The sequence below is a fragment of the Chenopodium album genome, chromosome 9 (assembly GCF_948465745.1).
Source record: "Chenopodium album chromosome 9, dcCheAlbu1.1, whole genome shotgun sequence".
NCBI lineage: Eukaryota > Viridiplantae > Streptophyta > Magnoliopsida > Caryophyllales > Amaranthaceae > Chenopodium > Chenopodium album.
In genome coordinates, this window is record NC_137842.1 from 8,661,471 (window position 1) to 8,679,583 (window position 18,113).

Consider the following 18,113-nt stretch of genomic DNA (forward strand, 5'->3'; position numbering starts at 1 on the left):
GCAAAACTTAACCAAAACTACGAAAACACTAGAAAACACATATTAGTAATAAAAGTGGCCCTAAAGGGCCAAAAACACTACTAATTATGACCAAGGGACGGGGGTAAAATACTATATAAAATAGACATATCAACGCCACCGTACTTTAGTGTATGATCACAGTGGGGTTCAAGCTAGTGGGATTTTAAAGGCTTGAAATTATTCTCTACAGTTTTTGGCGACTCCACCGGGGAGGATTTCTATTTTAATTCCTGAATTTGTTTCGGCAATGATTTAGAATGAGTGGATGAGACTCGAAAAGTTCTAAGTATTTCATGTGCGTAATTTTGATTAACAATTATTGTCATATGCATAAAAAAAGATCTTATTGGAAAGACCATCCGTAATGAGTTAAAACATAGGATTTTACACGTAGGAAATTTGAGAAACGTCTTTCACAACTAGGACTGAAATAACACCGCGCGAAACTGGAAAATTTTATCGAGCACAGAAAGCTGCTGAGGCATGTGGGAAGTAGCGTCAGGGGCCAGAGCTTGGCGCCACATTTTTATCCGTAGCGCCAGGCGCCAGTATTGGCGCCAGGCGCTACAGTTAAAAGTTGGCGCCAATCTCTGTTTGCTGGCGCCAATTTCCCCCAATACCGAGCCAGAAATATGCGTTCTAATTTTGACCGGTTTTTCGTATTGTTTGCTCGATCCTACTTCCTGATTGAATTTTTTCTCACTTTTCTAAAACCCATATGTGTTCTGCATATGGACATAACCCTCTGGGAATTCATGCTCCATCTACCCGATTGAACGCTCCGTGCAACAAAGGGTACATCCGAGATGTTGAATTCACCAAACCATGGAAGCGAGTTTTTTCTAAAACTCGCGGTGTCCCATTCACTCGCGCCAACCCTTCACGGTTAGGCTTCCACGCGGTGCATCCGGACAATTAACCATGGACCCTCTTTGGCTAAACCATATCCCAAACTTTAGAGAACTAGAGCCATGGTTAGGTTGCGAACGCATTGCATCATATTGTGCCTACTTGACTAATTGTGCATTATTTGTTGTGCATATATATTCTATGTTTCTCTTAACCGTTTGTTGACTTGTGTTGAGATTAAATAAATTAATGACTTAAAGAACTTTGCCTAATTAATTAATTATTTAATTATTTAATTTGAGTCAATAAAGTCTAATTTTTTTAATCGGAATTGACCTAGTACGACTTTAGGCATACCCCAGTTGACTAATAACACCGAAAACAGTCCCAGACCGAAGCTCCACTATTGGCGCCAAGGTCTGAGCTGTAGCGCCACACTATGGAGTGTAGCGCCTGACGACAGCTATGTTGTTTGGTGCCAAGCTCCACAGTGTGACGCCAGTCCTGTCGCTTGGCCGACAGTTCGGATTATTTGTCGAGTCATCACCGAAGGTCTAATTAATCAGTTTTCTGTTTAATTCGGTTAATTTAGCTGTCAATAATGTTTAATCGAATCAATGATCGAGTTTAGGCACTAAGTCCCATGGTCTTACACAAGAGTTCAAGCATGTCACTTACACTCAACGCACACACCAATACATATACTTTGACCATGATTAAGAGAGTCTTGTGTGCGCGTTTTTCCGTCATTTTTTTAGGGGGGTAAGTCGGATATTAATCCTCCAACATAAAAATATATACATTATTTTTGCCAAAAATATGCACCCTCTTTTCCTTTTTCTCTTTTTTCCCTTAAAATAAACCACAAAGTTAAGTTGATTCGATTCAAGTAATTAAAACGCAAAATGGTTTAATTTACAGCGCGTGGTCAAGAAAAGAAGGACGATTAATCAAAGATAACCTCTTCGTACAAATCCAACTTTTCGACAAACCTATAGCTCGCAAGAGGAAATCAAGAGTCATAATGGCAACTCAAGAAGAAGTCAATGATCTTAAGAACCAACTGGCTACTGTGACTGAGACACTTAAGCTTCTCGCACTTAGGATCGACGATCCCGTGAAACAACAACAAATGGACCTCATGCAATAAAGTTTAAGCAAGTTGTCTAGTGACTACAAGTTTCAAGAGCTTACATCACAAGGGGTCTCGGTGGACAAAGATCTTCTTCCGCAGAAGTTCAACGCCAACGACATCCCAAAATTCAGAGCAATTGACAACCCTTACTTCCATTTAAGAGCATTTGAAACAATAATGAGTATCAAGGGTATTGATAAGAAAGTCTTCCCTTCTCTTTTCTCACTATCTCTCGAGACCGTTTGCCAACAATGGTTCTTTTCTCTCGAGAAAGAAAAGACCTCTACCTGGGAGTCTATAGCAAACGCTTTCGTTGATAGGTACAAGTGCAACATTCAAGTCGAGACTGACCATAGAGAACTTGAAATCCTCAAACAGAAAGAGAATGAAGGCTTCACCTCTTTCTTTAACAAGTGGAGAGAAACCTCAGCTAAAATGATTGAGGTGCCAAGTGAAAAAGAGTCTGTGAGATAATTTATCAAGAATCTCCAAGAAAAATATTCCAAGCATCTTAAATATCAAAATAATCTCCATACCTTTAAGGCTGTTTATGACATTAGGATCAATATTGAAGATGACTTGGCTAAGTCAAAAGCTGCCAACAATAACTCCAACAGTGGCTGGAAAGGAAAGAAGAACGACAATCCTTCTTCTTCCAAAACCGCCCACTCAAATAATGTTAGCACCTTTAATTTAGGAGAAGTTCTTGCCATGAACAACCAAGGACAAAAGAAACCATTTAGGAGAAACTTCACTCCTATTGGCATGAGTTATGACACCGCATTTGATCGATTAAATGCAAAAGGTCTTATAACTCCTATTGGACCATTTGGGGACCCACCAGTCAAGAAGAGGTCAGTTAACTGGAACCCCAACGCGCACTGCAAGTATCACCAAGGTAGGGGCCATTCTATTGAAAGCTGTTGGAAGCTTAAAGAAGCCATCCAAGACCTAATCGACAATAACAAATTGCCGTTGCCCCCTGCCAGTAAGAAGTCAAGCATCGACAATGCACCTCTAGCTCATACTCTGGCTATCTCCGACAAGGAAAACGAGATACCCCTCATCTCTCATCAAACCTGTTGAAGAAATCAATGCCATAGAAAAAGAAGAGGAGACCTTCTTCGATGTCAAAGATAGCCTTCCAGAACCGGCAAATAAGGAAGACATAAAATTTCTCACACTGTCTATGAAGGAGACATCGCAACTACTACGTGAAGCTCTCAAAGTTATGAACGAACTCCATAAGAAATATGATGAGCTTCCACTTCCAAAAGAAGAACCTAAAAGAGAATTCACACCAGTGAAAACGACTTATGAGGCAAAGTATTTTCCCTTACAAGTCACTGAAAAACCCAAGAAGAGCAATAGAATCTACACTCCAATTGGGATCCCATATGCGCAAATGTTCGAAATGCTCTCCGAGAGTGGCGAGATCAAACCTCTCGAACCGAGACCATTCGAGTCATTAAAAAGGATAGATAGATATTACTGCAAATATCATCAATCCGGGGGGCACACTATAGAAAACTGTTTCAAATTCAAGGATTTGGTACAGAAAATGATTGATGAAAAGAAACTAGTCCAAACCCAACAAGAAGAGGATATAACCATCAATGGAGTTTGGGACAGTGATGAAGAAGATGTCTACCTAAAGGACATAGTAGGACCTTCACCTTCTGTATCATACACCACAGATTACATTTGGGCTGAAGAAGATTCATCAATAGATGTCCTCACAAGATCTGGGAGAATGCAACTTCCCGTTTCATCGCAACCTATGCCCACCGTACAACAAGTTCCCATACCTATCATCGAAGATAATGATATTGTTAAACAGTTTAAGAAGACAAAAGTTGAGATGAATATGTGGAAACTGCTGGCAACATCTCGAGAACATAGGTTGGCTGTAATGAATGCCTTGGATAAAATCGGGATAGATTCTGGCACTACTCCCGAGGGACTAGCCAACTTCCTCACAAGTGACCTTCCTAGTCCGATTAATTTAATCCCCTTCTCTGACAAAGATTTACCCCCAGAAGGTGACAGACATTACAAGGCATTAAACCTCACGGTAGTCTGCAAAAGGATGAATGTTCCCATGACTCTTGTAGACAATGGATCGGCTATCAATGTCTGTCCACTTAGAACTGCGAGGATGCTTGGCATAAGGGATAAAGACTTAACTCCGTCCACACAAGGAATAAGAGCCTATTATAATACTTGTCGTCAAGCTCTTGGCAAAATAACCCTAAATGTAACGGCAAGAGCAATAGAAAATGCTACTACTTTTCAAGTAGTAGACATCAAAGCCTCATTCAACTTGTTGTTGGGACGCCCTTGGCTTCATGATCTAAATGCCGTCCCCTCATCTCTCCATCAACAAGTAAAAGCCGTAGTTTGAGGAATTCCAATCACTATCGATGCTTCGCCAATGAGAATCAAATCCATAGAAAATCCAATCATTAAAGTGGAGCACGACGAAGATCATGAAGACCTATGGGGCTTTAACGAAGAAGTCTCCTTAATTCAGGAGGATGAAAGGACATCTCTTTGCCATGACCCCCATTCCAACATGATTGTCAACACCATGCTGAAGAAACAAGGACACTTCCCTGGGATGACCCTAGGAAAGAAGAAAGGGATCGCAAAATCGTTGGAGTCACCTGGCCTCCCTAAGCTAGATACTTTCGGACTTGGTTTCGAACCGACTCGGAAAGATCTCAAGCGAGCCCAGGACAAGTTGAAAGCACGTAGGGACGCTCGCATTCAAAAGAAAGCAATTCCAATGGATCAGTACCCTCTTACGCTTAATGGTCAGTTCATAAAGGAAGGAGAGGACTATCCGTGCCATGAATTTCCCGAGCCATTTGTTGTAAACGGCATACGACAACCAGGATTCAAGATTTACTTGGATTGCTACTTCATTGATGAAATCCCAACTCCCGTCCACAAGAAGAAAGCACCCCCATGCTTTGACTTTAACGTCATGGGATTATTGTTTGGGCGAGAAAAGAATGAGCCAACTTACGAAGAAGATAACTCTTCGCTCATTCAAGCGGTCCTACAAAGTGAAAGCTTCGACCCCTCGAAGCTAATTACTCCAGCCGAAGGATCACTACAAGGGTGGCGCAAGACTATCAAAGTGACTACTCCAAGCGGAAGGAAGATATCAATCACGACAGGGCAAGGACTGATGTTCGAAGAGTCGTCTGAGTCAGAGTATGAGTCAGAATCTTCCCCTTTAGAGTCTTCTAAGTCTTTAGTAGTAACACCTCCCCCTCCTATTTCTTCTCCTAGGATAGTTAGTGATCCAGTCCCTGAGGACATATCACTCTTTGATGTAATGATCTCAGAGTACAATAATATTTCTCATTCTCCTTACCTCTCGTATTCTTCTCTAACCCAAGATGACGAGCATTGCTTAGCTAACGATGAAAAAGACAAAGAAATTATTAAAGCAATGGAAACACTCGAAAAGAAAACACCGGTAATTGAAGAAACTGAAACAGTTGACATCTCGAATGATTCAACTCATAAAAGAGAAGTTAAAATCGGATTAACATTGAATAAACAAGAAAGAACCGATTTAATTAACTTGCTTAAAGAATTTATCGATGTATTTTCTTGGTCATTTGATGATATGCCAGGCATTAATAGAGAAATAGCTCAACACACTATACCACTAATTCCAGGAATGAAACCTGTAAAACAAAAGTTGCGTCGAATGAAACCCGACGTAGCACTTAAAATAAAAGAAGAAGTTCAAAAACAAATAACTGCAGGTTTCATCAAGGTATCCAAATACCCCGAATAGGTCGCCAACGCCGTCCCAGTTCCAAAGAAAGACGAAAGGGTAAGGATGTGTGTCGACTATTGAGATCTAAATAAGGCAAGTCCAAAGGACGACTTCCCTTTGCCACACATCGATATTCTGGTAGACAACACGTCAAATCACGCGCTTCTCTCATTCATGGATGGATACGCAGGGTATAACCAGATTCTCATGGCAGAAGAATACATGGAGAAAACAACCTTTATAACACCATGGGGCACTTACTGCTATACGGTAATGCCATTCGGGTTGAAAAACGCGGGTGCTACTTACCAACGTGCAGCAACTGCCTTACTCCATGACATGATGCACAAAGAAGTCGAGGTATATGTCGAAGACATGATTGTAAAATCAAAAGACCGTCCAGGCCATCAAATAGCCTTAAGGAAATTCTTCGAAAGGCTAAGAAAATATAACATGAGGTTGAATCCATCAAAATGTGCTTTTGGAGTCACCTCAGGCAAGCTCTTAGGATACGTCATAAGCTCTAGAGGAATAGAAGTAGATCCAACCAAGATTAAAGCAATCATGTCAATGCCATCGCCCAAGACCGAGAAACAAATTCGAGGATTTATTGGTCGGTTGCAATACATAAGTAGGTTCATATCAAAACTGACGACGATACGTGAACCAATCTTCAAGAAGCTCAAGAAGAATGTACCAGCAATATGGGATGACGAGTGTCAAAAAGCCTTTGAAAAGATCAAAGCCTATCTCGCAAATCCTCCCGTATTAGCGCCAGCACTTCCTGGAATACCTCTTAGGTTATACTTGACGGTTACCAAAGAGACAATGGGAGCCATGCTAGCAAAAGAGGTAGAAGGCAAAGAAAACGCAATCTATTACCTAAGTAAAAAGATGCTCGAATACGAAACACGCTATACACCGCTCGAGAAATTGTGCCTCGCCTTGGTGTGGGCCACAACTAAGTTAAGACATTACATGTTGGTACATACCGTTTTCGTAGTCTCCCGATTGGATCCACTCAAATATCTATTCAAGAAATCTACACTCAATGGACGCATATCAAGATGGATAGTCAATCTAGCCCAGTTCGATGTACGGTTTATGCCACAAAAAGCCATTAAAGGATCCGTGGTGTCAGACTTTCTAGCAGATTTTCCGATAGAAGACTCGACACCAATACAGGACAATGAATTTCCAGATGAAGACTTAATGTTCACTGAAGATGATACTTGGACCTTGTATTTCGACGGAGCCTCAAACCAAAAGGGATGTGGCGTCGGAGTGCTACTAGTATCACCTAAAGAAGAGCACGTTCCAATCTTAGTAAAGCTTGATTTCGACGTTACCAACAATGCTGCTGAATATGAAGCATGCGTGGTAGGCCTTGAAACAGCTTTGGCATTGGGAGTAAATAATTTAAGGATATTCGGAGACTCTTCTTTGATCATCAATCAGATATCTAAAAGGTGGAAAGTAAGGAGCGAAAGCCTAGCCCCTTACCAAACCAATCTGGAAACTCTTACCGATCAGTTAGAGAAGGTAGAATACACATATCTACCTAGAGAAGAAAACCAATTTGCTGATGCCTTGGCAAGATTAGCCTCAATGGTTAGGATTCCCACGGAAATCGAGCAAATGCCTCTAACTATCGAAAAAAGGCACAAACCAGCATATATCCAGGCTATAGAAGACGACGACTTAGTCCAAGGCGAAGAAGAAGAACCGTGGTACACAAACATACTCAACTATGTCACCAATGGTGAATACCCTCCTCATGCTGACAAAAGAGAAAAGCGAGCATTAAGACTTTTGGCTTCTCAATATGTACTCATAGACAACGAGCTACATAAAAGGGTACCTAAAGGTCGAGCTCTCCTATGTGTAGGAAAGGTGGATGCACAAAGAGTAATGAGAATAGTTCACGAAGGAATCTGTGGCACTCATGTAAATGGCAAAATGTTAGTCCAGAAAATAATGCGAGAAGGATATTATTGGACTACAATGAATAGAGATTGCCATCAATACGTAAAAAGATGCCCTAAGTGCCAAATTTATGCCAATTTACAACATGTCCCTCCATCTTTGCTCTACACCTACACATCCCCATGGCCATTCTCTACATGGGGAATTGACATAATTGGCAAAATCACTCCTCCAGGAACAAGAGGCCACGAATTTATTCTAGTAGCAATCGATTACTTTACGAAGTGGGTCGAAGCGCAATCATACGCTAAACTCACTGCAAATTATGTAGCACTCTTTATCGAGAGAAATATTATTTGTCGATATGGAGTCCCACATGAAATAATAAGTGACAATGGAACTCACTTTCAAGCCGAATGTGAAGAATTGCTACAAAAATACGGCATTCAACATCATCATTCTTCCCCTTATAGACCTCAAGCAAACGGAGCAGTTGAGGCAGCTAATAAAAATCTAAAGACTATCATCGAGAAAATGACAGAAAATTATAAGGATTGTGTTGTAAGGTTTTGATGATTGTGAACAAATGATGATTATCTAACTAATATGTGTATTGAGATGTGCATGAACAAGTCATGAAGCAAGAAGATGATTGAGTACAGGTTAGATCATTATTGAAGATGGTTCCCAACGTACAATGTATGGATCGTGCTTAAGTTCCTCAGGGGGAACACAAAGAGAAGGAGTCTAAACATACAAACGTATTGATAGACTTTGTATGCAGTTCCTCAGGGGAAGATGGTTCCCAACGTACAATGTATAGATCGTGCTTAAGTTCCTCAGGGGGAACACAAAGAGAAGGAGTCTAAACATACAAACGTATTGATAGACTTTGTATGCAGTTCCTAAGAAGAATGAGAAGCAGTTCTTTGCAAGGAATAAGCAGCAATTCGTAAGTGAAGACAAGAGAAGAGAAGTTCCTTTGAAGGAACAGAAGCTTTGGAGTAGAAGCTTCAAGACAGAAAAATAGGAGCATATTTTTCTAGGAATCATGTAAGTATGTTGGACACGAGAAATTGTTTGAAACATGCCTATGGAACTAAATTGGAACTTCAGTCTCGAAGGAACTGACAGTCTGAAAGGAACTGGGTGTTGCTGACCAGCCAGTTCCTTACGGGTTAGTCTAAAATTCGTGTATAGGAGAAACTCGAGTTTGCACAGCTCTAAAAGTTAGTTTTCAACGTTAATAGTCATTCCATTATCTTTTCCTACTTTTTAGGTAGTTAGTTTTGACTAAGTATTATTTATTTTTAAATAGATTTTATTTTATAAAAGATAAGTTTTTAAAATAAAATCTGATTTTCTTGTTACTCAAAGAGATATTTTATTCTCCTTATCTTCTCCTATATTTTAGGGATTTGTTATAGGTTTCTTCCTATCTAATCTCTAATTGGTTTAATATTTTAAATTAAATGGGTTAGTTGTTTTAGGATAAAATAGTTTTTATAAAATATTTATTTTTAATGAATAAAATTCGAATCAGTTTTTAATTGATAAAAATCTGATTCGGTTAGGATTTAATTGTTTTATATTTTCTATTTTAATTTATTAAGTTTTTGGAAAAATAAAAATTACTTTTCACATTTAACTTGAAACAACTTTTTACTGGAGAAAAATAAGGAGATCATGGAGAACATGTTTTTAACTCCAATCCATGTCTTCCATTACTTCTTATGTTCATGGAATTAATGGAGATAATGTCTAGAATTTAGGAAGCACTACTATTATGGTTGAAGATCATGGGGTGAATGGGTTTGTCTTTGAAGCACTATAAAAAGAGAAGTTTTCATTCATTCCAGATAGTCTGGCTTAATTGAGTCATTCCATAATGGAGTTTATCCAAAGTGGTAGAGCACTAGTGTAGACACCCATTTGTGTCTCCCCAAAACTAAACCCAGTGATGAGTGCCTTTCACGTCGAATCATAATCGAATGAAACGAAAATGTGGAAAGGTCTAGTGTTGCGGAAAGTTTTATTTCTTTTCTCTTCTCCCTGATTTTGAAAACTTTATTTTAAGAAAACAGCCAATCCAGTTTGGTTGGTCCATGATATGGGTCCAATAGTGGTGTAGTTGGATGGGGCTTGCAAAGACCTTTCCAACGATATATTATAAGCCCAATTCCGATGAATATTGAGGAAATTATGGCCAATTTACTAAATTGGGCCCGGTTTGAGCTTTAAGTACGGCCTAATGATCTAGGGGAGGGCCTAATATAATTTATCATTCCTAATGTAATTAGGGATGGTTTTAGTCTTCTAGAACATTCTAGAAGGTTCTTTTCATTCCTAATTCAATTAGGACTCTTCAGAGTTTTAATCAAGATCAAATAGCATTTTCAACTGAAATTATATTATTTTATCTTCCAGTACGGGAAATTTATCATATTTTCGAAAACGCGTTGAAATCCAATTTGGCGTCCAACCCCAGGCCTTGGCGCCTGGAACCAGGATTGGCGCCAGATGCCAGCATTGGCGCCTGGCGCTAGCCACTGGTCCTGGCGCCAATTAGCCAGGGCTGGCGCCAAGATGGTTTTGTGGTCTTCAGACTCTATTTTGATAAATTATCTTTTTTGGATGATTTTCTCTATAAATATCGTATCAAAAACTCCGTTTTCATGAACCAATTCTCTTTATTCTTAAGTTTTAACCAACTATCTTCATCATTCATCAACAAGCATCATCGATCATCAATTCTCTTCATTCACAAATTATTCATCAATTAGCATTCATCTACAGCCAAATAATCCTTTTTATTCATCTCTTTTCATCAACTTTCTTTAACATTCATTCTTTCTTTTCTAAACTTTGCTTTTTCATACAAAATTCCGCATTCGCAAGATCTAGAAACACCTAGCCATATTCGAAGTTGCCTTCGCCCTAGACGTGAAAGGTTTTAATTTCTGAGGGTTTGGTCCCAAATCTCTCTTTCAATTATTTAATTTAATTGCTTTGATTATGATTTTCCTTGAAGTTACTAACGTGTGTATTTTGTTATTAGAAAGAGGTACGAGGCATCCAAGTAAGTACTTTAATGATTAATTGATTTATGATGTAGATATCATGTTTATGTTGTTGTTATATTCCTAATATCATGTCTAGGTTAATTTTAATATTAAATATGATTTTTATGATGCCTTTTATTCTCTTCCTAATATTTAATTCATGTTAGTATCATGTTAGGGTTAAAGATTTGATTTTTATTGCTTAGTGACATGCTAGGGTTTGTTATTAATCTTGTTAGTATCATGCCTAGGATCTTGCTATTTTTATTATGCTTTGATATTAACATGAATATGATTATGATTATGATTATGATTATGATAATGATTATGATTATTATTATTTTGATGATGATTATTTTATTTATGATTGTAATTTTATTCATGATATTTATTATGATTATTATTATGTTGCTTGATACATATTATATTTATTCTTTATTGCTTGATCACCTTTTATGCATGCTTAAAGGGAATTGGTACTTGCAACCACGCTTAATAAGATAATTAATAATCTTGTTTAGGGTTAATATGATTATAATTCAAGTGATCGCCAATAATAGTTTATTTGTGCATTAAATTCAACCAACATAGATTAAACAGGTTTAGGGTTAATCCTATTGATTGTATGTTAATCAGAAAGCGCACATGAATACGAGCAGAATAAAGTAGAGGCCTTTTATTAGGGCAGGTTCAATCTCTTTTAGGTTGGATTTGTACCTTCATCCCCGAACCCTTATTTGGTTCATGACCTTATGGAGTTGACGATCTCTTGGATCGTTAAGGGGTGTAACCTTCATCCTGTGAACGATTTACAAGTTCCTAAAAAAACTTGTTGGCGACTCTTTTTCTCTATCTTCTTCCCTTTTGGACGCCACCGTACTTTAGTGTATGATCACAGTGGGGTTCAAGCTAGTGGGATTTTTAAAGGCTTGAAATTATTCCCTACAAGTAGAAAAGAAATATATTTTCTCTCTACGTTGGTAAGCTAGTTCCTCCTGGTTCCAAGTTCCTTACATATCTCAAAGTGTCCAACATATTAGTTTTATACATTATATCTTTTATATGTATTTGAGAGTTGTTTAAGGGTTTGAGTGAACTCTTGTAATGGGGAATTAATAAGGGTTTGAGTGAACTCTTGTATTGGGGTGAGAACTTGAGTGAGTTCTTTGTATGTAGAGAAGGCTTTGAGTGAAGCTTGAGAGAAAGAGAAAAAGTAAGGTTTTGAGTGAAGTCTTGAGTGAGAAGAGAGGTCTTTGAGGGAAGATTTCGAGCTGCAACTATTAGAGGGAATAGTTGTTGGGGATATGATTTCGTTGAGGAACTCGGTAGAGGCTCAAGTTCCTCATAGGTTGTAACAGAGTCGTTGGCCTATTTTAGTGGAATGTTTTGAGTCAAAATTCCTTTGGATCGAGGTTTTTCACTTCCTATTTGGCCTAGGAAGTTTTCCTCGTAAAATCTCTCTTGCACTATTTCTCTATTGTGTTAAGTATCTTTTAATTCCGCAAAAAGTGACTAGCAATCTCCATACTACAATTCACCCCCCCTCTTGTAGTATTTCATCTAAATAACAATTGGTATCAGAGCCAGAGCTCTTGATGAAGGAGGAAACCCTGACGAGCAAGTTCTTGGCTAAGATGAGTACGTACAAGAAAATTGAAGAAAGGAACTCAGCCCGTCGTTGTTCCAAGCATCATGTGGAGATTAATGTTTACTGGAGAAGTGAAAGGTATTCAAAGACTCATACTTTGAGGTAAGTATTCTGTTTTTGAGTTCTTCATTATATGCATACATTGGTTCAACCTTGTTCCTTGTAGTATTTTTGTTAATATGATTTTAATTTTTAAGAATTTTTTTCATCAAATTTGGATAATGTCTATTCTGATTTTTACTGTGTTTAAAAGTCAGTATGTTAGATTTCATGTTTGATTATTTATTCATAACGAATTGATTGATTAAAAGTAGTTCAGGGAACACATCTTGTGGAACAACAAACTTGGATTCCTATTAAAAGGAACTTTATTTTTCTGACTTGTTAGTACACGAAAATTTTGATTATATGTCAGAGAAATAGTTTTTCCATGTATCTTGAATTATTTGAATATATATTATATAGATACATGTTGTTTCTTGGTTGTAGAAGTAGTTATATTGATTTTGACTACTATTACTAACAAGAAGGAACTTGAATTTATTTTGGGTTCCAAAGACCTAAAGGTAATCTTATTTGCAGAATGTATATGAGAGGAAGAAGGCTATAATCATTGAGATGATTTGGTTTCTTGTATATTAGGACACATGTACAAGTTCCTCTCATAATAGTTCTTCATAAGAAGTATGTGAAGATGAAACTTTTTGTAGGTGGTATTTGTTAAGTTGCTCTTACGTCTTCTTATAAGTCTAGATCTGCATTTGTTTACCTTTTTATTTTATTTTATCTTTTACTTAATTGTGCTAACCAATATTCTTTATCATAAATGCATAATTGTAAAAGATTATAGTAGAAAAGTTGACTTACATCGTTTTCATGATGGAATCTAACTTCTCTTTAAGTTTTGTGCAGATTAATAATGATTATCTTGTAGGTATGTGAATAAATGCATGAAAAGAAAGTTTTTGGATCAAGGAAATTTGGACGTTGATATGAAGGAACTTGGTGAATCTAAGAATGCAGGAAGGAGCCAACAACAAGGAAGTAACACAACTTTACATTAAGTTGTCACGATATATAATATACAAGTTTCGGTTCAAGTTCCTGCTGATTTTGGTTCCCAAAAATAAATCATAAATTCCTTTTTCAATTCTCTACAAAGGATGTTGGTAACTATATAATGACTTCTAAGCAAAGTATTGGAAGTACAAAAGTCTACTGCTATACTTAAATATGGGATGACATTCTTAAGGGAGTATACGTTGGAGCTTTATGATTTGAGCTTTTTATGTCATATCTCTATTCACTAACCTACTAACCTTGAATATTTCACAAGATCATTTAATTGGGGTCTTGAATTTCAGGTCATATGCTTATGAGAAAGATATGAGGATCCATGATTGATATGGTGTTGAAACATTGAAGATCAAATCAACAAATTCAATTTCTCATATTAAAAGAGCCCAAGAGAATGTGGAATGGTCCAAAAGGACCAAAGGAACATGTTCCAGATTGAAATCAAGAGGAACATGTAAAAGAAGGTGATATCTAGTGAGGGGAACAACTCGTGGTATCTCGACAACGGGTGCTCTTAACATGTGATAGAAGGCTTGACAAAAGTTTCTCACTAGTGGCTTACGATGGAGGAACTTCAATTAAACTTTTGGTATTAACTTAAAAGGTTGGTAAGTTAAGTTCCTACTCCATTGTGAACATTCTTTCGAGATCATGAAGCACATTATGATATTTTCAATGTTTTGTAACTTTATTTGTTTTACCAATAATAGTTCATCATCTATAAAACTAGGAATGTCATATTGAAAGGGAATCAAATAAGGAACTCATACTATGTATGAGGGTCACAATTTGATTCCTTGCAATAACCGGACATTTCAAGGATTTATTGAAGATGAATTCTTCTGTGTTTCAAACATATTTGACATGCTGGTTTTCCATACTAGATAAACATCAAGGAACTTGGTTGTTAGCTTATCTTATATCAAGTTCCTTACCATAAGTTTGTGAAGTATGAAAAGTTAGTAATTCTGTCTAATTTATCTTCTTTCAAAACTAAATAATAATGATAAGGAACACAAACCTATTGGACCTCATTCAACTGGATTTGTGTAAACCCTTGAGTATTTAAAGTTGAGATTAAAAGAGATATGTCTTGGTTATATTTGATAATTGTTATTCAATCACTTACCTTAGAATGTAACAAAGATTATATTCTTGTTATCCTTTCTATGAGGGATTAAGTGATTAAGCAGTAATCAAATGTTATATTAAAGATCTAACCATGGAACCAAGTTCCTTTAGCTAGTAGGCATCCTTTAGAGGACCTACATTCAATCTTGGAGTAGATGGTCTCCCCTTCAGCTAGCACTTCATGCTTCTTTTCCACCCAAACTTTTTTGTCTGTGGTGTTAGCTTTCATTTTTCCTTTGTCTTTGGTAGTAGTTTTCTTCCTAGGCATTGTAGGTGTTTTGAATTCAATTCTTGCACCTAAGCGTTCTTTGGCAGGAGTCACCTTGTCACCTAGACGATTCTTTACATCGGTTCTACCCTGATCAATCGAAGATTTCTTCCGCAACCACTTCTTTACATCATTGGGCAAAGAAGGAGGAACTTTTTGGGTAATCACTTCCCATAAAGGTCTAGCGCTCCAGTAAGCATCGAATCTATCTACTTCTTGAGATACAAGGTACTCATAGGGAGGGCGAAGATCCCCGGAAGGAATATTCTGAAGCAAGCCGTATTGTCTTTTTACCCTGCAGGGATAATAATAAGACAAGCTTGGAAGACGGCAGAAAGGTTGCTTGTTAACACCAACCATCCTTTCTATTTTCCACCATGGGACGACCCACTTGATAGCAAAATCACGCGATTCAAATACTTTTCTCCACCCATGGCGCCCAATTTTAGGGATGCGCTTCTTCCTTCTCACGAAGCAATTGGGAGTATATTTTTCAATGTCGTCCGGAGGGCTAATTAATCCTAGCCTCTCCATTAGCCACATCTGTAAAAAAAAAAAAAAATTGCAATGCAAATAAATTATTACAATACGAAAATATATTTTTTTATTTCTGTAATTAAAAATATTTTTTTTCTACCTGTAATAAAATTGGAGAACCGCGAAGAGGCGCTTTTGGGTCCCTTTTCAATTCATCTAGACTAATCATAGTCTCTCCAACTATTAATGGCATTGGATTTCTCCCTGATTCAATTTGTTCTAAAACAGTGGTTATAATAGATTGACCCTCATTATTTTTACCACTACTAAGAAAAAATTGATTGAGCATGCAAAATAAGAACGCCCTTCTTCTGTATATATGAAAAGATTCAGAAAGAGGTTTATCAAAATAATGGCGTGCGAATTCTTTCAAATTAACTATATTGCCATTCACTATTTTTGATAAATCCCTTTCCTTTAAATTAAAGAAGCGCTCAAAATCCTTATAATAGTATGCATCTACTCTAGGGATTACTACGAGGTCTATTGCAGGGAAGCCTAAAATAGCACCAAATTCCTCTGGCAAAGGGCTAATCTCATCATACCCTATTCTGAAACAATGAGTATAAACATTCCAAAATTCTAGAGCAGTATGTATGAAGTCTAGGTCTAGATCTACCCCTTTGATGCTATAAATTCCCCCCAAGTGAAATAAATCTAATTCTTTTCTGTCTCTAGCATTAAGAGATCGACACCATTCATGAGTGTATTGGGTGAAGGTTTTAGTGGCTAAAGACATGATTATTTTTTCTAAAGAAGAGAATAATTCTATTCGCTGGAATTATGAGAAGAATCGGCTGGGCAGGGGGCTATTTATGCACAAATTGCGAAGAGTTTTAATCAGAATGAAACACGGAGTCAGCGTCAATTGGCGTCAAACACCCGTGATTGGCGCCAACCGCCAGAGCTTGGCGCCACACGCTAAGTGTAGCGCCTGGCGCCACGTGCCATAGTGTGGCGTCAGCTGGCGCCAAGTCACCAAGACAGTCGCGCGTGCTCAGCTTGCGTTTTTAATATTAAACTCGAGTCGGTTAATGACTTTATGGCTCCGTTTAATTCTCATAAACATTATTTTTTATCCTTTTCTTAATTAATTAAATATAGCTATCATTTTTTTAATTTATAATATTCTTTTTGGACTTTATTTTAAATTCCAAACACCCGACATTCTATTTAATTTTTTCCTTTTTATTTTTTTCTTTTTTGTGGGGAAAGAGTCGGATACCCTCCATCAATAATAAAAATAACAATAATAAAAATGACAGAATTTTTGCGCAAAATTATTGTCACACTTTTCTTGCACACACAAACATACACACAACAATAAATAAATTCATAATAATACAAAATGTGTCTAAATAATGAGTCAAAGGCAAAGTTCTATAAAAAAAAAGTCAAAATAAAATATATACAGGAACAAACTACGGCGCCGGAGGACGTAGGCCCATCATGTTGTAAAATTGCGCCGTACGAGGAGTCACCTCTCCACCGGCTCCAGCTCCAGTCTCCGTAGGAGGAGGAAGACTCAAGATAAGACCACTCCAGCCAGGATCAACCTGAGGCTAAGGCCGCGGAGGCTGCTGCGATGACGAGGCCACCTCGTACATCCTACCACCTCTGAAAGCCGAGGTAGCCTCTCCTACCGGTGCAGCGTGACCACCCTCAGAAGAAGATCCCGAGCCCTCTGCAACGTCAGCTCGAGCAGCCTCAGAGCGACCGCCTCTACCCCCTGACGAGGTGCGACGACGTCTCGAGCTAGACCTCGCTGGATCCCTCCGCCCCTCAGGTCTCGTGCGGGTGTGAGAAGCGATAGGCTGGCCCTACAAAAAGAGTTAAATCAGAAACAAAGTAAAATTGAAGTAGCAATGCAAAAATAATGAGTAAAGAAAGGCTACCTCTCGGACGACATCATCCCGACGACAGGTGGCCGCGTTCCTCATCCGGACGAGCTGGCTCCGGAAGGCATCTATGCATCGTGCCATAGCCGAAACCACCTCGCGTGAAAACTGTCAGAAAAATAAGTCAGTAAAAATGCATGATATATGAACACAAAAATTCTAAAAAAAAAAATAAAAAACTAGGCTTACTCGAGTCTGGTGGCGAGGAATCGACCGCTCTACGAAGCGCTCGCCCTCGGGAGCCGGAGAAATCATCTCCTCGATCGGCCCGTACATCCCCTGGTAGTGGATAGACATACGGGGTGGCACGAACTCAGCAGCACCATCCTGATAAAGCAGAAAAAATCAGTAAAGTATTACTTGGGGGCTACTTAGCGAAAAATAAAAAGCTGAAAATCTTACCCTCACATCCTCAGCCGGTACGGGGGCTGGAGCTAACAAAGGTAGTAGCTCCTCAGCATAACACCGCCCGAGGATCGCATGGGACCGCGAAGGGGTACCAGCTCCCTCAGACATGCTCGACAACCGCGCCTCGTCGAACATATGACGTGGTGGAACGGCAGGAACGACGAAGACATCAGAAGAGTGCTGTCTAGCGACTCTCTCTCCTAAGTACGCGACCGCTCCATAGGTCCCCAGAAAATAGCGACGCTCAGCAGAATACTGTGCGGCTAATCCAGGGACTGTCCAACCGCCCCACGGTCGGTATACCACCTCAGGTCCCTATAAAAAGCATCAATCTGGCGAGAATATATCTAAAAC